Genomic DNA, 25,250 nt, shown 5'->3' with positions numbered 1-25,250 from the left:
GAGCGTATGCCAGAGCATACTCCTAAGAGCAGCTACGCTGCGAACTATTAAAATTTTTTTATTTGTTCGTGTTATTTTATTTTATTGGTTCATTTGCGTAGCAAATTCAACTTATTTATTGGATTGTATGCTAAGCAAGCGCAGAACACTTGTAGTGTGAACCTACAAATAAAAGGCCTAAAGACGGACCATTTACTTGTAGAGTTTTATTTGCTTAATTATAGCATGCTTAATTACAATATGTTTGATTCATTTGTTACGATTTTTTTTAACTGTTATACCGAGCACTTTAAAATCAGTTATACCTAATATATATATATATATATATATATATATATATATATATATATATATATGCACGTTGTACAGATGGGACTTGAACTGTTTAAGTAAGCTCATTTGCCAATAGATGGCATAAAAGTACGCTTTGGTAACACAACTGATAATCTTTTTAGGAACGCAAATGTTTGAACTAAGACTAGTATTTGCTGAAAGAAATGTTTTAGTCTTGGGGGGGAGCGCTTTTCCCCCAACATTATCGTGTTTTAATAGTAAATATTACTGAATGTTAGTTATTTTGCGTGGGTGGTAGCCACATAGCGCAAACAATAGCTTTAATGTCAAGAAAGAAAATTTACGGAAACCCCTAAATACATTGGTTATTGAACACTGTCTTTTGACTTGAAAACCTGTTGTATATTCGCAAAGCAAAAGGAAAATTACGTAGCTATAACTGACGGGGCCCATTAGTTATAGGCGATCCTAGATTTTAGCAGTATTATTTTATAGCAAAAAGAGAATTATGTACGACTTTTTGTAGTATATTTTTACAAGTAACGGGGGCCCTTTCCCCATAGTTATGGGTTCCTCTAGATTTTAGCAGTATTGTATTATAATGAAGCGAATTGAAATGATGTCCCTCCAACTAAGTGGCTTTTGCCTCCCAGATAGAGCCCATGTCCCTCAACGAGGGGCTTTTGCCTTTCAGATAGCCCAACATAGATTTAAACAGTATTATAGCAAAAAATGAAATTATGTAGTCCTATTTGTACTATATCCCTCCAACTAAGTGGTTTTTGCCTGTCAGATAGATTGCCTAAATTTACCAGTATTATAGCAAAAGAGAATTACGTACAACTATTTGTAGTATATTTTTACAAGTAACGGGGGGGCCCTTCCCCATCTTAGTTATGGGTTTCTCTAGATTTAAACAGTATTGTAGGGACCCCCAAACACCAAAGGTGAACGCTCTACCACCGAGCCACCGCGGCCCCCAGGCTTACTTAGATTTTAACAGTATATTACATTATAGCAAAAGGAAAATTACGTAGCTATAACTGGCGGGGCCCATTAGTTATAGGTGATCCTAGATTTTAGCAGTATTATATTATAGCAAAAAGAGAATTATGTGGAGCTGTTTTTACCGGTTCCCCATTAGTTAGTTCTTACAATTGTGGGTTTTTCTGAATAGGTAATAACATAATGATGATGATGATAATTATGTTCAACTCAAGGGTCATATGTGTTGGTGGGTCCCCCTTAGGGATTTGTAATATAATGAACGTTTGGTGGTTTACTGATAGAAGAAGAATCAACTATGCCCTCACAAATTATGTTTTATTAACAGAACACAACTGCGAGAAGGGTACTTATTTAATGCTATCAGTAGTATTTAATGGCTAAAAAGAAATATATATCATACTTTACCTTTTAAAATATAAATATATATTCAGGACTAATAATAAATACGTCAACACGGCAAAAGGCTTATACTAAACTAAAGTTAATTTAAAAGTTCTCCGACAGATGTCATTGTTAGTGGTGGGAGGGGGAGAATACTTGATAGAACATGATATAACATGTATTTGATGTGTACGCTTATCATTTTTTCTTACGTCGGCGTGCGTTAAAGATCACAGAGAAAGCTTTCCTGATTATTTAACCTATTTTAATAGTATTAAATAAAGTATACAGGATTACCAGTATATTTATTGAGACCTGTTTTATTACAGATATTGAAGCTGTGCTAAGCGTTGTGGTGCTAGCAATTAATTAAAAAGTACCGACTATCCCAGCTGAGATTTCTTCTTTTTCTTTTTTGTGGATTGTGAACGGAGAACTAAGCCTTGAAACGTATGTATTTCTTATGGTTATTATTATGATTTTTTTTTTAAAAAAAAGAAAGAAATTATATGGTTTTTAATTGTACTTGCCTTGTATTTAACCAATATTAATGAACAAAGAGAGACTCTTTCTCTCTCTCTCTCTCTCTCTCTCTCTCTCTCTCTCTCTCTCTGTGTGTGTGTGTGTGTGTGTGTGTGTGTGTGTGTGTGTGTGGATATTTTTAATAGAATAGTTTATAATTTAATATAGGTGAATATATTTACTGATTTTTTCATAAAGTAACTTGATTGATTTCTATTTACATATCAATGATTAACTCAAGATGATTATTTTTTCTTTTATATGATATTATTATGTGAGCGTTGCTTAAAAGATGTATTTATTTGATCTTTTTTTTTATTAAAGTGGTGTTGATTACTCAAAATAGTTTTTTCTTTGTTTTTTTTTTAGATGGATTTCTTCTGCCCAACTGAAGAATTTAACATGATTGATGAGATCTACCTGCAAGAGGTTTTGCGCGGTCTCAACGAGTACCCTAGGGTTTTTAGTACGTGGAAAGCCATCATGGAATTAAGCAGACTTGGCCATAGGGGAACCGTGAGATGCGAAGCCATATTGCGGACCCTTCGTGTCTTTGAAGGTAATGATATACTACTTCTTCAGCACTGTGTAAGCAGTGCTGACGTATTGGATTTGTTTGTGTACGGTTTTTTCCGTAGTAAAGAATCATATGAATTGGCTCTAGATAAAGTTATGTATTTATTAGCTTGTGGGGAAGGTCAGGTAGATAGGATAAATGATACAGAGTTATCTGAGTTTTTTGATTTTGGCTCGCGATTTGTTTTGGAACCATGCTTAATCCCATCTGAAAATAATAATGCCATAGTCATGACCCCTCAAGAAACTCATAACTTGAGTTCTAATAATTTATATTTGTTATCAAATGAAGATTTAGCTTTCCTAAATGATAAAGCAGATGGGATTGGCAATCTAAATTCCGTTGAATTACCAATTGAAGAAGAAATGAGGAGATTGGTTGAAAATGCGGACAATGCTGTGGTTATACCCACGCAACAGGTCCAGGGAGAAAATCCTGTATACAATACAACTCAATATTGTGTACAGGATAATCATGACTATGGGAACCAAATGATTTTTTCTCCGCAGCCTGGACCGTCATCTGCTAGTGTCCCACCAATGGTTGGACATGGCAACCTAAATAAGAATAGTACAAGTAGTACTACTGGTAGTCATAATAGTGGTAGTACAAGTGGTAGTAGTAGTGATAATAATAATGGCGGGGATAATCAAAGAAATAGTAATTTCGAAGTTGTAAGACAAAGCAGACAAAGGTTTCGTAAGTTTCATCTTACGGGCCATGAAATTGTCGTTAGACCTGTGGGTGATGAAAGGAATATTAATAACCCAGAGGCCTATATCGAAAGTTTAATCGATTTTGCGTTGGAACATGTGATCTCCAATGCACGCCCCATGGACTACATTGGTTTATACGTTGAAAGTAGTAATAGTACTAATAACAAACCAGTGTATGTGCCGTTTAGAAGAAAGGACAATTTCACTGCTAGAACAGTCCTCACTTCAATCGAACGAGTACTAAATTCGAATGAAGTGTTCCTTTTAGGGGAAGAAGTATTGTTTCGATTCCATATAGCAGAGAATTTCCACGGACAAGGAAGACCTAATGCAATGAGTGCTGTCCAAAAATACTGCAAATACCAAGATTACTTGGAAAAGCGATTAATTCGCATTGAAAATAAGAATATGTACTGCCTCCCCATGGCCATAATATATGGAATAACAAAACATACCGCAAGTAGTCAAGTTTTATGTAATTTAAAAACAAGAGACTATAATAATTGGATTTTTAAAGCAGAAGTTCTCTGCGAAATGGCAGGAGTTAACGTTCAAAGTAAGCAAGGTTGTGACATCTCTGATCTGGACCTCTTTCAAGCATATTTGAAAGGGGAATATCAAATTGTTGTTTATGAGGAGGTTGAAAAGAATAATCGGGAATATATAGTACTTTACCCAGGAGAACACGCAGAAAATAAGATTTTTATCCTATATCAAAGAGGTAACACTATTGGTCATTTTGAACCCATTCGTAATATTACAAGTTTTCTCAAGGCACGGAAGTATTGTTATTATTGTTTGGAAGGTTATGATGAAAGGTCACGTGCACACAAGTGTAAAACTCGTTGTACTTTTTGCGAACATACTCACGAACGGGACTATACTGCAAACAGGATTAAATGTAATGCATGCAATAGAGAGTTTGCTGAGGGTATTTGTTTTGACAGCCATCTGACACATAATAAAGCGGCTAAATCCGTATGTGATAATGTAAAGCTCTGCATCGATTGTGGTATCATCTTTGATAAGAGGGGGCGAAAATCTGAACACATGTGTGGTGAACATTTTTGTTCAACATGCCGCGCGTATGTTGATACAAATCATACATGTTTTGTTCAGAAACAGCAACCTGTTCATACGAAAAGGTTTATGTACATCACCTATGATGTAGAGACGATGTTGAAGGCGCCGAATGAGCGCGGTGAAAGGGAACATGAAGTTGTACTGGTGTGTTGTCATCATGTATGTCACGTCTGTATACGAAAAGGTATCGATGAGCCTTGTAAAACGTGCGGTGACAATATTGGAAATCGTTCGTTTTCTTTTAAGACAATGACGGATTTTATTAACCACGTGTTAGTAGAACGTCCTGTCTTTCAGAAAATCCTGGCGATCGCTCATAATGCATCCAGATATGATGGTCTCTTCTGTCTTAGAACTCTAATAGAAGACCAGCATATTGTACCTAGTGTTCTTATTCAGGGTCAAAAGATTTTTAATATTAATATAGGTAACCGTATCTTTTTTCGCGACTTTTTCCTCTATATTGGTGCTAAATTATCCAAATTACCGAAAACGTTAGGCCTTAGTCAAAATTTAAAGAAGGGAGATTTCCCATATTTGTTTAATACTGAAGAGAATCAAAATTATGTCGGTCCCTACCCTCCGCTTAAGTACTATGACCCTGAGGGACGAAGCACAGAAGAAAGAAAACAATTGGAAGCCTGGCACCAAGAACGTGCGGAAAGTGGCGAGGAGTTTAACCTGCAGAAGGATATGTTGGCTTATTGTAAAAATGATGTTAGAATTCTAACAGAAGCGGTCATCAAATTTAGCGATATTATTGAAGAGAAAACGGAGGGTTTGCAATGTTTCATAACATCATCAACCATTGCAAGTCTTGCAATGCGTACATATCGTACCTTGCACTTACCGGAAAATACTATTCCTATCATTCCCGCGTTGGGATTTCATCATAAGACCAAGTATAGTACAAAAGCTATGCAATGGCTTATGTATATGGAAGACCAATTAGGGATAGAAATCCAGCATGCTAGGAGAGGTGGGGAAAAGTATATTGGTAGGTACAAGGTCGATGGATGGCACGAAGGACTCAACGCTGCCTTCGAGTATTACGGATGTTTTTTCCATGCCTGCCGCCATTGTTTTCCCTTTAACCGTGACGCGGTTTTGCACGATGCACAAGACTCGTACAATACGATGGAAAAACGATATGAGCAAACCATGAAAAGTATAGGTGTAAACCTATATGAAATATGGGAATGTTCTTGGGATAATAAGATAAAGACGGACAAGGAAGTGCAAAAGTTTGTTAAAGAACGTTGTACTAATCTACCTGATTTTCTTATTCCTAAGAACTGTTATAACGGTGGTCGCACGGAGGTCTTTCGTTCTTACGTCAATTGTACGAGTGATGAGCGTATATCTTATGCCGATGTAACTAGCCTTTACCCATGGGTAATGGCGCGTAAACCTATGCCGGTTAAATCACCTAAGATTCACACGGGACCGGACTTTCCAGATGTGGAAAGTATTCACGGTGTAGTCAAATGCACAATTGTCCCTGCAAAGGACCTCTATTTTCCGATCTTACCATACGTTGCGGGAGGTCGATTACTTTTCGGCCTTTGCCGCACATGTATGGAAGAAGAAAACACTAATGAATGTACTCATAGTGATGCTGAGTGTGCTCTCACAGGAACATTTTGTACTCCAGAGTTACACCTTGCTCTTAAAAAAGGTTACAAAATAATCGATATACATGAGATATGGGAATTTGAACTCTTAGATCCTGAAGAGGGGAATTCAGGTGGGCTGTTCGGGACCTATGTGAATTCCTTCCTTCAGATGAAGCAGGAAGCCTCTGGTTTTCCTGCTTACTGTACCACTGAAGAAGACAAACATAAATATATCGAAGAATATTATGCCCATGAAGGCATACGATTAAATTATGATAATATTAGGACGAACCCTGGATTGAGGCAATGTGCGAAACTATACCTCAATTCATTGTATGGAAAGTGGGGGCAGCGCACAGATATGTTACAGAGTATAATTGTTAGTGATGAGGTTACATTTCTTAGGTATTTAACTACGGCAAGGTATGAAATTCAAAGTGTGGTACCAATTGATGATGACCATCTCATTGTCACATACAGAGACATTGAAAACGAAAACGTACCGTTAGCGTTTTCTAATGTGATACTAGCCGCATTTATTACTTCGTGGGCTAGACTTAGACTTTACGAACTACTGACGACTGTAGGACCTGACAGAGCAATTTACTGTGACACTGACAGTATCATGTATCTACAGAAAAAAGATGAGGAACCCTTGTTACCGCTCGGAAACTATTTGGGAGATCTTACAAATGAAATTCCTGAAGGTTGGGAATTTACAACCTTTATAGGTCTTGGCTGTAAAAACTACGCAATGCGGCTAACAAATGCCCAAGGGGATGTTCGCGATATATTCAAAATTAGGGGGATAACACTAAACGATAAAACCTCTCAAAAAATTAACTTTGAGAGTTTCTATAAATTAGTGTCTGGACAATTAGAGTGTCCACAGTAATAGAAAACCCAAACAGTATCGTTCGTAGACCAGGGTTCCGTATCTTTAGCTGTAGAGAAACAAAGACACACCGTGAGGTCAACAAAAAACGAAAACGTATTGACGAACCTGACGTAAGTGACGATGAACCAGTACAAAAACGTGCAAGTGTACCTTACGGTTATAGACCCACAAATGAATGAATGTGAGTTGTATGAATGTCTCTTTTTTTAAACCGGCTCGTATGCACAGCATAACCGTTCTTAAAAATATTTAATTTATTCCTAATTTATTTTAATTTATTCATAATTTATTTTAATTTCATATACCAGTAATTTTTTTTTCATTTCAAGCTTTAATTTTATATCCCAGTGATTTTTTTTCATTTCAAGCTTTAATCTTATATCCCAGTGATTTTTTTTCATTTCAAGCTTTAATCTTATATCCCAGTGATTTTTTTTTTATCCGTTTCATTAGTATGTATACTCCGAACAATCAACGATTGTGAAAATATTAAAATTCACATGTTCGAAAATATGTGAATGTATGAGTGTGAGTGTGTATATAAAGCAGAGTCTCTATTGTATGCATTCATTTGATTACAAGATGTTAAAGTTTCAACATCCCTCTACTATTTTAATTGCTGGTCCTTCAAGGGCTGGTAAAACTTGTTTTGTAAATCGGTTACTTAATGAATGTGATAAAATGTTTAGTATAAAATTTAATGATATTGTTTGGTGTTACGGCGCAGTAATACCAAAATTAGATGCAAATGCAAAAATACGTTTTGTAGAGGGGATACCTGACATGAATAATTTTGAAATTAAAGAAAATTCATTATTAATACTTGATGATTTAATGTCGGAAACTAATGGCGATGTTGCTAATTTATTTACAAAGTATGCACATCATAAAAAGTTAACTGTAATATTTATTATTCAAAATTTATTTCCAAAAGGAAAACATGCACGTGATATTAGTTTAAATGCACATTATATTATAGTATTTAAAAATCCACGTGATAAATTACAAATACAATATTTAGCAAGGCAGATTATGCCTCGGTATAGTAAAGAAGTCGTGAGTGTGTTCGAAGAAGTAACACGGGAGCCTCACACTTATTTATTATTTGACTTGACACAAAAAACAAACGATGCATTGCGAATACGTACAAATATTTTTCCGAATGAAATAATGCATGTGTACGCTAACGTAAAAGACATGCATACAGAAATTTTTGTTTAGTCTACATCAAGATGTTGAAGGTGAAACAACACTACAGCACGCTCCGTGCTCTGTGCAAATGCAAAAATGCAAAACGAAAACAAATTTTACAAAATGCTTCAGGGGATTTAATAAGAACAATATCTCAAGTAGCTAAAAACACAATAAAAGGAAACATTCCTTTAAATTCTCGTCAGAAGCAACGTTTACGTAGACATAAAAAGATCTTACGTGCTCTATCTCAGCAGCGTACTGCATTGAATAAAAAGAAGAAGTTGTTATTACAAAAAGGTGGTGCGCTTTTACCGTTAATCTTGGGACCACTTCTTGCAGCAGTAGGAAGTAGTATTTTCAATTGTTAAATATGTCAGAATTACGTAAAATGATTTTAGTTCCTGAAAATGCTGTACATGAAATTCAATCAAATCTTAAATCCATAGATTCACATCAGTCACGTTTAGATGAAGAAATGAATAATATCTTAAAACGCCGTGATCTTAGTGTACAACAAAAGTGGAAATTATATCAACAAGTTTTGCATCGTTATTTACAGTATACATCTTCTTCTTCTTCACATAAGCCTATTACTTTACCTATCATTCAAGAAGAAGAAAAAGAAAAATTATCATCAAGTTCCAAACAAGATAGCAATACTTCTATTTTACCATTTGTATCAGACATTTTACAATCAGTACCGAAAACACTTCGTAGGAAAACAGATCTATTATTAAAACAGTTGACAAGTTCTGATAAAATTCAGTGGGATAAGTCTGGCATTGTACGTATTCAAGGAAAAACAATACCAGGTTCAAATATTATAGATTTAGTAAATGATGTTGTTCGTACAAGGAAATATTCAAGAAATCCTTTAGGTATTCATGAATTTAAAAATTTATTAGAAGATCTTAATGTTCCTAAAGAATTTATTGGTACACCTATTAGCACACCAGCATCAAAAGTAAATAGTAGTAGTAGTAGTAGTAGACAACGTATTCGTAAAGTAAAAAAATCTACTAGTCCTGCAGTAGTTGCTAATTTATTTAAACAGTGGAAAGAATATAGTATGTAAAAAATGACAAAATTATCAAAAATATATTATGATTATTCAAATCCTGATTCTTTATCAAGTATACAAACATTACAACGCAAAACAAAGTTATCTAAAAAGAAAATTAAAAATTGGTTAGCTTCTCAAGATGCTTATACATTACATGCACCAGCTCGTAAAGTTTTTGAACGTAAAAAGTATTATGTTAGTGCACCAAATGAAACATTACAAATGGATTTAGCAGATATGCAAAATATTGCAAAGTATAATAATAATTATAAATATATATTATGTTGTATTGATATTTTTTCACGTTACGCATATTGTGTTCCGTTAAAAACAAAGAAAGGTCCTGAAATGGTAAAAGCAATAACAAAAATTTTTAAAAATTTCAAGTTACCCGTGTTTAACGTACAAACAGATTTAGGCGGTGAATTTTATAATCGTCATGTAAAACAATTGTTTAAAGAATATGAAATTAATCATTATAGTGTTCATTCTGAAATTAAATGCGCGTTAGCAGAACGTTTTATACGCACATTAAAAGAAAGATTGTATCGTTATTTTACTGCAAAGAATACTTATCGTTATATTAATGTATTAGATCAAATTGTAAAAAATTATAATCATTCATACCATTCAAGTATTAAAATGGCACCTGCACAAGTAAATGATTCCAATGTGAATCAAGTGTGGGAAACATTATACGGAAATAAAAATAATAAAAAGAATATAACATGTAAATTTAATGAGGGTGATTATGTACGTGTTAGTAAGTATAAACATGTATTAGAAAAAGGATATTTACCTAAATGGTCACAAGAAATATTTATTGTTGACAAATGTATTAAGTCAGATCCTGTCACTTACAAATTAAAAGATTGGAACGGTGAAGAAATTAAAGGAATATTTTATGCACAAGAATTACAAAAAGTAATTATAAATTCAAAGAAAACATATCTCATTGAAAAAGTATTAAAACGTAAAAAAGGGTGGATGTATGTAAAATGGTTAGGATATCCATCAAGTATGAATTCGTGGATTAGATCAGATTCTATTCAGTCTGCAAAATGAATTCGAACTTTACACACGACTTTTACGTTACTCTTCCTTCAAATGCAAGTAGCAATCTTTTTGAGAATAATACTACATCATCATTTCGAGTTAAATTGGCACAACCTATTGATTTAAGTGATGGGGAATGGGGTGTTGCATTAACACAAATTAATATTCCGTGGAGTTTTTACAATGTTGGTGAAAATGAGGAAATTATAATTACTAGTGTTATCGATGATAAAGTTGAACGCTACCATGTTCCAATAACACCTGGATATTATTCATCAATTGAATCAATTCTACAATTAATTCCTGAAAATGTTCGTATGTTACACTATTTACAAAATAAAAATCAAGTTGTTATTAAACATTCTTTAAAATTAGAAGATCAATGTATGATTGGTGTTACACCAGGTTTACAACAGATTTTTGGATTTATTAATGAAAATACGCTTGATGTTAAAAATGTTATATACACAAAAGTTAAAAATGTTGATTTAATATTAGCACGTGGAAAATTTCCATGTGATTTAGATTATAATATTCCCAATACAATTAATGTTTGCATTGATATTGTAAAACAACAACAAAATATAGGTCCATTAGTTCGAAAACTTAGTGTATATAATGTACAACACGGTCATGTAAAATCTTTTGTATTTCACACACCACATTATGTTAAAGTTGAAAAGAAATATTTTGATACAATAGAAGTAAACTTAAAAGATGAACACGGGTTAAAATTACCATTTCGTTTTGGAACTTCAAACCTAACACTTCACTTTAAACGAAAATGATTTCTGAAAGTATTGATGATAGTTTTTACATTACATTAGTTTCAAATGCTAGTGCTAATGTATATCCTACAAATAGTCCAACACATTTTATTAATCAATTAAAAAATAATATTCGTTTATCAGAATCCGATTGGTATGTAGGATTAAGTGAAGTACATATTCCATTAACATGTTATAATGTTACCGCGGGTGAAAACGTTATATGGTACAAATTTAAAAATGCAGAACCTATGAAAAGTAAAATTCTTGTTGGATATTATCCATCCATTCATCATTTACTAGAAGAATTAAACGCAATATCGAGTTTTATAAGATTTAGTTTTTCAAATGTTGTACATGTTGAATGTGATGAGCATGTAGAATCAGTTACATTGTCGCCTACATTAGCTTTACAATTAGGTTTTTCTGAAAAATCAGATCTTGTAAAAGAATCTCATGGATTCAAACAACCATACATAGATATCGGATATCCACATCAAATTTTTATTTATACAGATATTATACAATATCAATTTTTAGGTGATACAAAAGCACCATTATTACGTATAGCAACAATCTCTGATATTAAATATGGAAAAGTTCAAACAATTACATTTGAAAATATTCATTATATGCCACTTGCAAAATTTTGTTTTAATACAATTGAAATACTATTAAAATATCATGCAGGACGAAATTTGCCATTTCGTTCTGGGACACTGACCGTAACACTACATTTTAAACGCTCTCCGGCATCTTCTAAATAATAATAAAAAAAATGAGAGCAAGACGTGTTACTTATCATCGTGGGCGCGGAATACCATATTTTTCAGGACCTGTATATCAAAGGGGACATGGTATAGGTAGTTTCTTTAAAGGATTATTTCGTTTTGCTTTACCATTTCTTAAACAAGGTGCAAAAACTGTAGGACGTCAAGCATTACAAACCGGTATGCAAGTTGCGGGTGATGTATTAGAAAATCGACCATTTAAAGAATCGGTTCGTGCACGTGTAAAAGAAGCTGGTAATAGTTTAAAGACAAAAGCAATTAATAAAGTTGGGCAGTTGCTAACTGGTAACGGCAAGAGACGGTCACGCAAGAGGAAAGCTCCTGCAATTGTAAAGTTTGGACCACCAACAAAACGTAAACATATACAGGACATCTTTTCATAATGGCGTTCCTAAATTCAAATAGTTTTGAATGTTGTACCAATGAATTTGATTTCTTTTCTATACCAATGACACAAACAGCTATTGAAGCAACTACAAATGCTGAATATCGTCCTATTTCCACATTAACCTCAGAAGGACCTATTGAATTTGTTATTCCGGGAGAAACAGGTGAATTTATTCATCCTGCATATCTATATCTTTATGTACGTTGTAAAATTACTAAAGCTGATGGTACAACTTTAGCTGACGATGATGTTGTCGCACCCGTAAATAATTTCTTACATTCTTTATTTAGTCAAATTGATATTTCGTTAAATGATAAATTAATTAGTTCTTCATCAGGATCTTATCCTTATCGTGCATACATTGAAACATTATTAAATTATTCTCATGATGCTTCTCAAACACATTTAGCATGTGCCATGTGGCATAAAGATACTGCAAAAAATTTTAATAAATTAGATAATACAAATGTTGGTTTTCAAAAACGTGCTAATATGGTGAAAAATAGTAAATCTTTTGAAATGTATGGACGTCTTCATACGGATATTGTAAGTTTAGATCGTATGCTTCCTAACAAAGTAAGTTTGCGTGTAAAACTACATCGTAGTAAAGATAATTTTTGCTTAATGTCTGCTGAAAATACAAGTTATAAAGTTGCACTTGAGGAAATTATTCTTCATGTACGTCGTATTGATGTAGCTGCAGATTTAGCTATGCAATTAAATACACGAATGGGTTCGGAAACAGCCAAGTTACCTCTGACGAGAGTGGAAACAAGATCTTATACTATACCTGCACAAGTAAAGTCTTACAGCCTTGATAATCTTTTCCTGGGTAATGTTCCTAAAGGCCTGATTATTGGTTTCATCTCCAACACAGCCTTCAATGGGAAATCACATCTTAATCCCTTTGAATTTCGAAACTTTAACGTTAACAAACTGCAATTACAAGTCGGTTCAAAATCATTACCTCCCAACCCCCTCACACCTGATTTTAATAATAATTTATACCTTCTAAGTTACTATACTTTGATTTCAGGTACTGGTATATATTATCAAAATTATTCACATACTGTTACTCTTGATGAGTATCCAAACGGATATGCTCTGTATGCATTTATTCTATCTCCAACAGGAACTTTAGATGATAACACGTGGGATGTAGTACGCGATTCCCCTGTAAATTTAAAAGTATCATTTTCAGAAACTTTAACTGAACCTGTTACATGCATTGTGTACGCACAATTCGATTCTTTAGCACAAGTAGACAAAGACAGAAATATTTATACTGATAACACCTTCTAATTTATTTAGTTGAGTACAATGCGGGTTGTTGTTCACTTCTCGGCGTATCATGATAACGAAGATGAGTTTATTATAAAAGAGCTAGCCATTGTAAATCCTGACGTTCCCTTTTTTCAAAATTGGGTTTTTAAACCACCATTTCCTTTAAATAACTTATCTGAGCCAATCATAAGCACAAACAAATATCTAGGTGAGAATGTGTATGGCATTACCTGGCACGAAGGGGATGTAGAATATTCACATCTTAAGGAAATTCTTCAAACATATTGTTCAAATACTACAACCATATACACATACGGAATAAATAGAAAGTGTTTTCTTCAAGAAATTCTTCAAAGAGAAGTTACAAATTTGGAAGAAATAAACTGTCCAAAGTATACTGCATTAAGTTTTCACGTTCATCGGTGTGCACATAATAAGCATCGTTTCGGACAATATAGATGTACTGTTCATGAAGCATTACTGTATAGTGAATATGTGAAAGTGTATGATTATGTGTTACATGTGAATAACAGTGATAATTACATACCTACTACAATTAAAAATAATCTTTATCATGTATAGTGATGAATTATTAAAAGTGTTACTAACTGATAAAGTGACTGGTGCAAGTGTTACTGGAATTTACCCTATTGACAAACTTCCTGTAACGGTAAAACCTCCTGCAGCACTTGTGATTAATCTTGATACATCTGATTCTGCTGGTTCCCACTGGGTTGCAGTGTACATCAATAAGAAAAAACATGGATACTACTTTGATAGTCTTGCTATGGACATTCCCAAGGAAATAAAAAACTTTTTGTCGAAAAATACTAAAATGTACTTTACAAATATTCAACAATATCAACATGATAATTCTGTGTTATGTGGTTATTTTGTCTTATATTTTCTGCATCATATTATTCGCACTCAATCATTTGAAAAGTGTTTAAAATTGTTTAACAAGAAAATTTTGAAAAAGAATGATGCTATTGTTTATAAACATGTAAACAAATTTTTAAAAAGAAAACACAAATAATTTTTTTTTATTTTTTTTATTTATTTTTTTTAATTTACATTTTTCATTTACAATAAATTTTTTAAACTTACACCCATGCATTTTATTTACAATTCCTCATTACAATCTTGATAATGCATTAGTTAATGCTGTTGATCTTTCATATTTCCACCAATAATTCAACTGTTGTGCATTACGATATGCACATCCTGATTTCTTTACAATACTTGTGTGAAAAGAACAATATTCATTAAATGTATTTCCACATAATTCATTTAATGAAGGACAATGTTTTGTTTCTAAATCAATGACATTATCTAATGCAAATATTCTTTTAATCCAAAGAGATTTCTCTAAACCTTTACAATAAAAGGTTGAATTCTTTGCACATAATTGATATACAAAGTATCGTATGCATGATACAGTATATCCAGTTTTGCTATTCCATTTCAATCCATGCAAATTTAATGTTAACCAGTCAATTTGTTTTTGACATCCTAGTGATAATAAATTATATTCAACTGGTGATTTTACCAAGCAATGGAAATTTACTGTATCATCGCATGCAGTTAAACAAAACTCACGAATAATAAATTCGTTATCAGACATTTTAAAACCTTGAATATCAATAATATACTGATTTACACATGGTGAAATTTCATTTGTATGAAAAATAAAAAACGGAATTATCTGTCCAACAAATTCTGTATTTTGTAAAAGATCACAAGTTTTATGCATAAAGCATCGAAATGAGATTTCACTATGTTCTTGTTCAAACACTTCAAAGAGTTCACTAAGAGTTTTGTCAAGAGATAAATACTTCACTGCAAATGATCCAGTATTATGAAAATGTCTACATTCATGAGGAAGATGTAACTTGCATTCCACGCATTCCATTGGATTATTGTTGTGTAAGTATACTTTTATAGTTTTTAATACACAGTTCACATTAATGTTTTCACCATTACATAACACACATGAAACACTAGCACTATTCGAATACATTTTTTTTTCAATCTGAAATATTCGCTTTCCGTTTGTCTTTTCTTATGAAGATCTCTAGTAATTCCGGTAAATAGTCTGTATCACTTAATAATTCCACATAGGCGTCATAAAATTTTTCTCTTGTTAATAGTCCGATAATATGCGTGTTTGCGTACAAATAAAACACATCATCTTCAACACTAGGACTTGCTATAATACTCCAAGCACGGATTTCCAATAATTCTGGACGCGTCGTCATACAATCATGATCAAAATCATGATTAGATCCTGTCGTACAACCCTCACATATTAGTGTCTCATTAAAATTCCATTTTTCAATAGCCTTCTTTATACATTCACGATCCACTTTTTCACTATTACAAGAACAATCTAAAGCCCAAAATCGTGATGTTCTTGATAATACAATTGGAGATGCTGGCGGTGTTGGTGAAACTGTTAGCGCTGGTGAATCTATTGCATCAAAATCAAATTCTTCATCTGACGATGATTCGTATATTTCTGTTTCAGCATCAGATATTGCTTCAATATTGCTATTGCAAAGATCCTTCTTCTCATACGACTGCATGATGTATCTTTATATATTTTGTCTCTTATAACCTGTATTTAAAGTATTTTCATAACCGCAAGGTAATCATGTGTTCGGCATTCCCAACCTTAAAGTTATTTTTATTAGTTTGTCCCCAATTTGTGATGCTTATCTACCACGTCCGCAATCTTCCTTTTGTTCACCTACCGTGGCGCCAAAGTTATTTCTATCAGTCTGGCGGTATTCTGTAATGTTTACCAAACGTGTCAACGGTCTTCCTTTGTATTAAAATTCAAGTTTTAGCACGCCCTGCAAGCACACATCATCACTCTTACCCAACCGGTTTTCCAAAAGCGCGGGAAAAGTTCAGTTCATGTCTTAAGTTCATCAGCAACAGACGTACGAAAACCACGCTCTGTATATGTACCATCATAGTGTATCATACCGTACACAAGGTTTTACCACGCTCACCGAGTATGCTCACACAGTGTTCGAGTAATCATTACGAAAGAATAAAAAATACGATCCAACAAATTAAAAAAGTCACGCATGAATAAATATTTCCCTCCCATCATACAGTGTTCACCAATAGTGTTAAGGCTCCCGGGTTCAATCCCCGTACCTATCACACACATTATAAGTGTTTTGAGCTTCTTATTTTTAAAATATTTTCGAAATTATTTGTAGGTTCCCATTTTTAATATGTTCGGAAATACAATTTGCTCCGACTAATTTATTAGGAGAATATCTTTTTTATTCTCTCTCCACAATTGTTCGAACATCTTATTTTTTAACAAATAAAATAATCACCATCTCCTTTAGCGTAACAGGTGGGACTCAAATATTTCATTTTTCCAAGTTATATATATTTCTCAATGTAAGTTTCTATTAGTCAAATCCATTTGTATAATATCTTTTTTATTCTCTCACATATTGCTCGATCATCTTATATATTCAATCCCCGTACAATGCAACGTTCATCTCTGATGCTAAGGGTACCAGGTTTATTCACAGTACAATACAGCGTTCACCTCTGGTGCTAAGGGTCCCGGGTTCGATCCCAGTGCGTATCACACATTATAAGTGTTCTGAGCTTCTTATTTTTAACAAATAAAATAATCACCATCTCCTTTAGCCTAACAGGCGGGACTCAAATATTAATTTAATCACTACTACGAAAGTACGTGATACAGAATGACGTATCAACAGATTTAATTCAAATTTCCATTATTATTATTTTTAAAAATACCCAGTATAAAAGTCTCTACACACACGTATACACACTCGAAAAAGAGTACATGACCTTTCCATGTCAGCACAACTAAAAACAGAAATATAACAACTTTCCAAATCCATGTCATCAACCCCTAATGACCTACCAAACCGTCTGACAACATCCATTAAAGAAACATGTTAGAACATCATTATTACGTAAAGTACCGCTAACATTCCAGCTTTCGGGTGTAGAAGTTCGTCAGATTCTACTATAGTAGAGTATTCCAGTTTAAACGGAGTTTGATTAACAAAATTCCTTTATATATTAACTTCATGAGTGTTCGTCCATCTTGGAAGAAAAAAAAATTCTCAAGAACTGCTTGATGCATCATTAACCCAATTGAGCACCTCGGAGACGATAATGGTAAGCGCCATCTGTAGTCAAATTGAGTTATTAGGTGGAATGAGTTGTGATCTAACCACTGAAGAGTAGAGTATGTAGGTGGTTTAATTTCGGAAACGTACCTGCAGATGGCAGTGGTGGGTGTAATTGCATTGAATTGTATGGGAATAGCCAGCCTTTTTCTGCATTTTACTCGAATGTGACATACCATTGTGTTCGCCCGAGTCCATCAATTATAGCTAGGATGAAGAGTGTCAACAGTTAGAAATCGATTATGTTGATAATGGTGGTCCATATAGCAAAAGAAGAATAACTCAACGATTTTTGGTTTCAAAGTTCATAATTACAGAGCAAAATCGGTAATAGACAACTGTTTCCTGCAATCGAATAAGTATCCCAAAAATACATTTTACTGCCATCGTTTACCTCCTACTGAAACCGGAAGTGATAGAAATGCACTACGATTTCCGGTTTCAACATTGACCTACATAGAACACACGATAAGAGATAGTGAAAAGTATTTTTTTAAAAATCGATTTAGAGTTCTAAGAATATATACCATCTACACTCTTAACCCTTTAGTCAAACTGAAAGTGGCAGAAATCAACCAGTTTCAAATTTAACGTTGATCACTAGAGTAAAAAACGAGAATAGAGAAAAACGTTAAGCGTCTCAGAATATATTCCATTTCGATTCCAAACTGCCTACTAAAACCGTAAACGGGTGAAATTACTGCCATTTCCAATTTCAATATTATTTGAGAACATATGCCATACAAATTAAATGTCTTCGTGAGGTATACACGTGACACCAGTACTTGTTTAAGCATATAATAACTATATTTCCATATAACAAAGACTCGTTCTTGGGACGTTCAGAGTACATTAGTCTCTGAATATGGGGATATCCATAGGGACCCCGCGTGAGCGTCCGCTAATGTTTTGGAAACAGGACTTTTTTGGAGGATTCCTGAGAAACATTTCTGTGCCCTTCGCGGAATAAGTAGGATGATTTTTAAACATCTAAATATTGTCCCATTTCCAACAGACTCATCCATCTGAAATAAAAAGACAATTCCAGGGATCCTGCCTTAAAGTTTTTACTCCTAGCATGCATGTCCCGGGACAAATATGGGACCTGTAGGACATCCAACGGACGTTCCGCGGGCTTATGCTACGTGAGTTACCATGAAGGTTTAAAACTTGCAAGTGTTGCAGAATCGGTGTTGTGCTAAGTTCGATTATTAGGTTATAGTCTTTCGCCTTAATTTCTAATTCCCTACTTATCAATCAATAGACCAAATTTATCGGTATTTTTTCATCTTTTTTGCATGTTTATGGTTGTACCCTCATATTTACTCGATCTAATTTCTATCTGCAAATCTCTACTGAAACTAAAACTCGAGCCATTTCTCACGCAGTTCATCACGAGTGACGAAAAGTGGATAACCTACGACTACAATATGCGAAAACGATCGTGGTCGATCAAAACGAGAAGAAGCTCATATACCACGTGAGTAGCGACAGTCCATATACATATTTAGCGACCCGTCAGAAATTGAGAGAATTCGGCTGGTAGGTTTTAATGCAATCATCATATAGTCCGGACCGCCAGGATCCGTTTATTTAGGGCTCTGAAATACTCCCTGAAGAGTATTAAGTTAGTTTCAAAAGAGGAAAGTGAAAACCACTTTTTTTTTTTTTTTTTTTTTTTTACCGGGAACCACAGAAGTTCTATAGTGCGGGATTATGGCGTTCCCGGAAAAATGACTAAAGGTGACCTGACAAAATGGAACATTATGTTGTTTCATTTCTTTTTCCAAATCACAATAAATATATTCTCAATTTTGAACTTCAAAGGGTCAATACTTTTTAAACAACCTGATATATTGCTGCATATTAGAGCAGCGTTTCCCAACCTTTTTCAACTTGCGGCACACTACGAGTGTTACTTGAATTCTCGCGGTACACTTAGAGTTATTATTTGTAAATATGAAACACAGTGATATTTTTTTCTGTGATTATTGATCTCCTTCTCACAGAGAAGAAAGCTCTATCACTGGGTTTCCCCCGTGGTAAATCACTATGCTTATTTTTCATTCTAATTTAAAAATAGAAACAATTGCAATGAAATGTTGAACTCAGGTGTTTAAAAATACTGTACGCTTTTGTTTTCAGAAACTATCCAACCTTTCACTAAGAAGGAAGATCACTAAATAACGAACGAACAAACAAATCTCTTTTACTTTTAAAACACAAATGTAGGTAATTTGTCGAAAGGATTGAATGATATTTTAAATTTTCAAGTTACGAAATAGTCTGCAACAATAAAGAATGGTCATAACAATGATAACAAATACTTTTTTCAACATTAGAAATGTATTCAGAACAATAACCCGGTATGAAACTTAAAATTGTAGATTCATAGTAGAGGTTCATAGTAATGTGAAATACAAACATACCTTTTCCCCTGTTTTGATTGCTATCAAATTCACAATTTTCTTTCGATTCATCGCGGCACACCAGCGGCCCATTCACGGCATACCGGTCGGGAAACGCTGTGTTAGAGGGACGTTAAAAAAATTAAATAAAATGTAATTCTTCCTGTTTTAGTCCCATAATTATGCCCTGTAGGCTAAAAGAAACATATTATTATGAAAGAATTGCTGAAATAGGAGAGCCCCGAGAAAATTCACGGACACGAAGTTGTCCATCACAAACTCACATCTTGAGGTCGAACCAAAGGTATGCACTTTATCATTCAGCCATCGTGCATCTCTCAATAGACGTTAACAAATAGCACAAATACTTTTAACATAAGCAAAGGAAGGGAAAGGGAATGTTATCGGGGAAGTGAGATCATTTGGGGAGTTTCATCCCTTCTAATTCTCATATGCCGTTCGTATGCTCAACCCCGAAGAAATATACAATTTGATTAGTAATTGGAAGATATTTCACTAGCTGAACCTGCGTTCTCTATACAGCGCATCATTCACATATGAACATGAATCTCCTTGTCAATACTCACAACAACCGTATATGTCTCTTTACAGACACAAGTGAAAGACGTCTTAACAAAAATCGGCAAGGGGTAACATAAAGGGGAGATTTTTTCGATTATTTTTTAAATATCTCGCACCGTTTGCAAGACTGAGCCAACTTCCGGTTGGAGTTTCTAATTCATATATGATCAGTATTTTCTTTCTTTTTGGATGCAGTATGTAATAAGCAAATACATTACATACGCAATTAATTATAATGTCAGTGATATATGGTGTTCATTGCTCATTACTAGTTTTGACCTTGGTCTTGGTCTTGCACATCCGGTCTTGGTCTTGGTCTTGCACTGGAACCCTTGGTCTTAGTCTTGGTCTTGGTCTTGGTCTTGCTTGCAAGAGTCTTGCAAGTCTTGCTTTTGAGAAATCTTATGCTTTTCATAGGTAAATTTTACTCTAGATCAGAGGTAAAAGTGAAGGGGAATGTGGGGACGCCGTACCCCTACCTACAAAAATATGTATGGCGTCCCTCCAGTTCCAAAAAAAAAAAAAAAAATGCATTAGGTAAAGATAGGCAGGGAGACGGTGGGACGTAATGCTGCTATAAATATACCACATTGACTTGACACCTAGTCTTCCGTTTCAGGCGCTGCTATCGGCTGAAAGAATTCCACTTTCTTTCGCTAAGGCTCCCTCGCCTAACAGCTGCTGAACCCTTATTGGCTCAACGCGTGGGTGTGCCGGGGTGTGAGCTTTAGTTCACATTTTTGCCACGGCTCAAGACAATTTGGCAGCATAATACCTATCGTCCCCCTACCTTTTCAGATATACTTTTACCCCTGCTCTGGATATAAGGGATAATAAATTCTACAATGCTCCAATGGTAACGGAAATACAAGTTATGTTTCTAAATGTAATATAGTTTACCTTTGTGTAAGTATGATGATAGTGTACAACATAGGCTATGTCCTTTTCTTATTTATTTCTTCAATGGGTGCCCACGTTTATGTTAGATAAATCACGTTTCGTAATGTTTTAATATATTTTTAACAGATCCAATACTCCACTAGCTCCCAAACTGGAGAGGCTATCCTGAGACGCATGAAAGAAAATCAAGACAGCTCAGATTACTGAAACACCATGAATGGCAAAATTATTTTTACACTCTAAAGGCGCCAGATTATTTTTTTCAACCACGATTCGGAAATCTTAGTATTGAACAAACTTACAATTAAATATTGAGATTTGGTTTTACTGATTTCAATATGTACTCTATGGGGCAGAAACATGGGCATTACACAAAAGCCATGAAAAAAATTGGAGGCTTTCGAAACGTAAGCAAGGAGAAAAAGGGAAAGAATTAGCTGCGTTGAACGAAAAAGGAATGATGTGTTAGAAATTGTAGCAGGAGAGGAGAAAAGAAGAATTTTAGATGTAATTAAGAGAAGAAAGAGGAACTGGGTGGGACATTGGCTGAGGAGGAACTGTATTATGAGGGACGTGCTAGAGGGTATGGTGGAAGGAAAGAGAGGGAGGGCGAAAAAACTATAGTTGAAGGAAGGTATTAAAACAGAAAATTGCTACGTCAAGACGAAGAGACTAGCTGAGGACCACCGTATATCGAAGCTACTCAGTTGTAGCAAGTGACCTGCCAATAATGGCAGAATAGCTATGATGATGATGATGATGATGATGATATGTTTAGCAATATTGGCCAAAAAAGAGAGAGAGAGAAATCAAATAATAACGATTATATTCAAATCTCTTAATATTTTAGAATAATCTAAGTGAAAACTGAAAACGACTCAACTGTTTATGTCTTTTGTGTAAACTCAATTTATATAAATACTTTTGACCTATATCAGAAATACGAAATAACGGCATCAAACTCCAAGGCCAAGGTCAAGGAGCCAAGGCCATACCCATGTAGTCGGCGCCTATAGTGTATGGAATTATTAATGTTCAATAATTTCGGTAATTTTGATTTCTTTTTAGTTTTGGAAGAAGAACATCACTATTATGTTTCGAAATGAAGTGAAATATCTAGTATAACGTTCCATGACTATGCACCGAGACTTAGGGACATGGCGATGATGAGAAATGAATGGTGCACAATGTGTTTGCCCACCAAAAAAACTCACATGGCGCAAACTGGGATCGAATCAGGGACCCCATACCACAGGTAAACGCTGTACCACGGAGCCGGTACTTGTGCACGACTCTTGCGCAAGAGTCTTGGTCTTGGTCTTGCACCCCTTGATCTTGCATCGGGATTCCTGGTCTTGGTCTTGGTCTTGCATGTAAGACTCTTGCACAAACTGCACGATCAAGACTCGGGCGTTCATCACTAGTCAAAACACTCCAAACAATAACGATTCATCTTAGACTGGAGAAACGGTTATACTTCGTTTTTCATTATCATTTGGTCATGAAACAAAAGTCTGAAAGATATACAACCCCTGTATACAACTTATTGTATTGGAATATAGTATAACTCATAGGATATGATGCTTTCCTTGTTTAAAATTTCAACACTTCCAATGTACCCCTAAAAAATGTAATAAAGAAATAACGACCATGTTTTTTTTTTAACATCCAATTAAAACTGGACAATTCACACAAAATTTGGAATCGACCAGTGAAAACGGCACGTTTCTAGCACTTGTGGTTATCGAGATCTCTTTGACGAAAGATTGAAGATGAACATATAAACTCTCCTTTGTAGACAAATATACAGGGTGTTTCAAAACAAACCGACAGATTGGGAGGTGATTCCTGACACCAAGATAAGACAAAAAGTATAGACCAACTTGGGTGCACAAATGCTTCCTTTCGGAGTTTAGGCTGCCGAAAACACGAAACAATGAACTTTAAAGGTTCATAGCTCAAAAACTATGGGACCTACCATAGTCGGATCAAGACTTCACTTAGGAACTAATATGTGTCCTACCCAAATATCCAAGTTTCAGAATTCTGCGGTACTTCCGCAACAATTTTTGCAGAGGTAGTTGGAGAATACTTCAAATTACATGTCCGTAGCCAAACTCCCTCTATAAAAATTGCTTCGTGAGTACCTTAGTATTCTGGAACTTGGATATTTGCATAGGGCACATATTAGTTCCTATGTGAAGTACGGTATTGACCCGATTACTGTAGGTTCCTTAGGTTTGGAGTATGGACCTTTAAAGTTCAGTTTTTTATGTTTTCAGCAGCCTATAACTCCGAAAGGAAGCACTTGTGTACCCAGAATGGTCTATACTTTTTGCCTTATCTCGGTGTCAGGAATCACCTCCCAAACGTTGTCGGTGTTATTTTGAAACACTCTGTATAAACCTAGTATTTAAATACGTATATTATTTTGAGAAATGTTGCAGATCTCCTATATCGTTCCAGTTTTATTCCTACATATCCTTACTTAATGCCTTAAGAATGTAGAAAATAAGTATAAAACCACTGAGATTCTTTAAGCTACTTACAGCTCAGCAAAGAGGTCACAATATGTCACTATGTACTACAATTGACTTCGTTGATTGAATTTTTCCACTGGATAGTCCAGTTGTTGCAATCTTGACCATTCCAGGAAGCTAACTGAGTACGTTTGAATCAAAACATTGCTCGCACACCTCTCTCCCACAGTGGGTGGAGAGACAGTGAAAGAGGCGAAAGGAGGGAGGAGATTAGACAGGAAGGGACGAAGAAAAAAAAAGCAGTTTATCAAGTCAGGTGAGACACATCTTAATAATCCTGTTGTTCGCTTTGATTTTTTTTTTTTTTTTTTTTGCTCACCTTCACCGTTCTCAGGGACTGTTATTATATAATGAAATGGGATGCCATCGAATACAGTAGACAGAAAAAGAAAATCAAGAAACAAAGAAAAAAGAACCCTAACAGAATGCTTAGAGTTAATCAAATAGAAATTCCGCCTTTTTAAAATAGCTAATTTTTCTAAATATGAATGAAAAGGCAAAATTAAAATTTGATTAGTCGTAATGCCCTAGGGCAAATAGCGTTTTCTGAAATTACGGCTGAAATTACGTATCAGGGAGCAGAGTAATACGTCAAGATCTTGCTTCACCCTATAAAACCTATCATAACGTATTTCCCAGCTGTAAATATTAAAAATTATGGTATTACCATTTCATAACACTTGCTACGTTCTGTGGCTCTCTAAGTCTATCATTTTGACTCCAACTTTCCATTTCTTAAAGAAAAGGAAGAACAAATAACGCGAATTTCACTTCCAATGACTGAAACATCTTCTTTGCAATATTTTCTTGTAATTCGCTCAATAGATTACAATAGTGATCTCATGTGTGTTACCATGGTGACGACCGTTTCTTCTATACAATAATCATCACCGTTGTCGTTTGCCTAGTAATTTGTGGTAGTTACACATTCTAACTTTCACTGTCAATTTTTTTAAAGTTTATTTTCTTTATAGTATGATCAACTG

General features: G+C 34.5%; 1 pseudogene across 1 annotated transcript in view; it reads right to left on the bottom strand.

Moving 5' to 3' along the window:
* The window catches only part of LOC145693086 (glucose dehydrogenase [FAD, quinone] pseudogene), a 61,890-nt pseudogene extending 37,458 nt beyond the window's left edge, over positions 1 to 24,432 (bottom strand). The window contains exon 1 of the transcript XR_014132709.1: positions 24,274 to 24,432. The product of XR_014132709.1 is annotated as a glucose dehydrogenase [FAD, quinone] pseudogene (transcript). The remainder of the gene's footprint in view (positions 1 to 24,273) is intronic.
* Between the last annotated feature and the right edge of the window lie 818 nt (positions 24,433 to 25,250).

The sequence above is a fragment of the Thermobia domestica genome, chromosome 8, assembly GCF_964235325.1.
Source record: "Thermobia domestica chromosome 8, izTheDome1.hap1.1, whole genome shotgun sequence".
NCBI classification, from domain to species: domain Eukaryota; kingdom Metazoa; phylum Arthropoda; class Insecta; order Zygentoma; family Lepismatidae; genus Thermobia; species Thermobia domestica.
The sequence above is the reverse complement of the archived record's forward strand: the minus strand, read 5'-3'. Positions and strand labels throughout refer to the sequence as shown.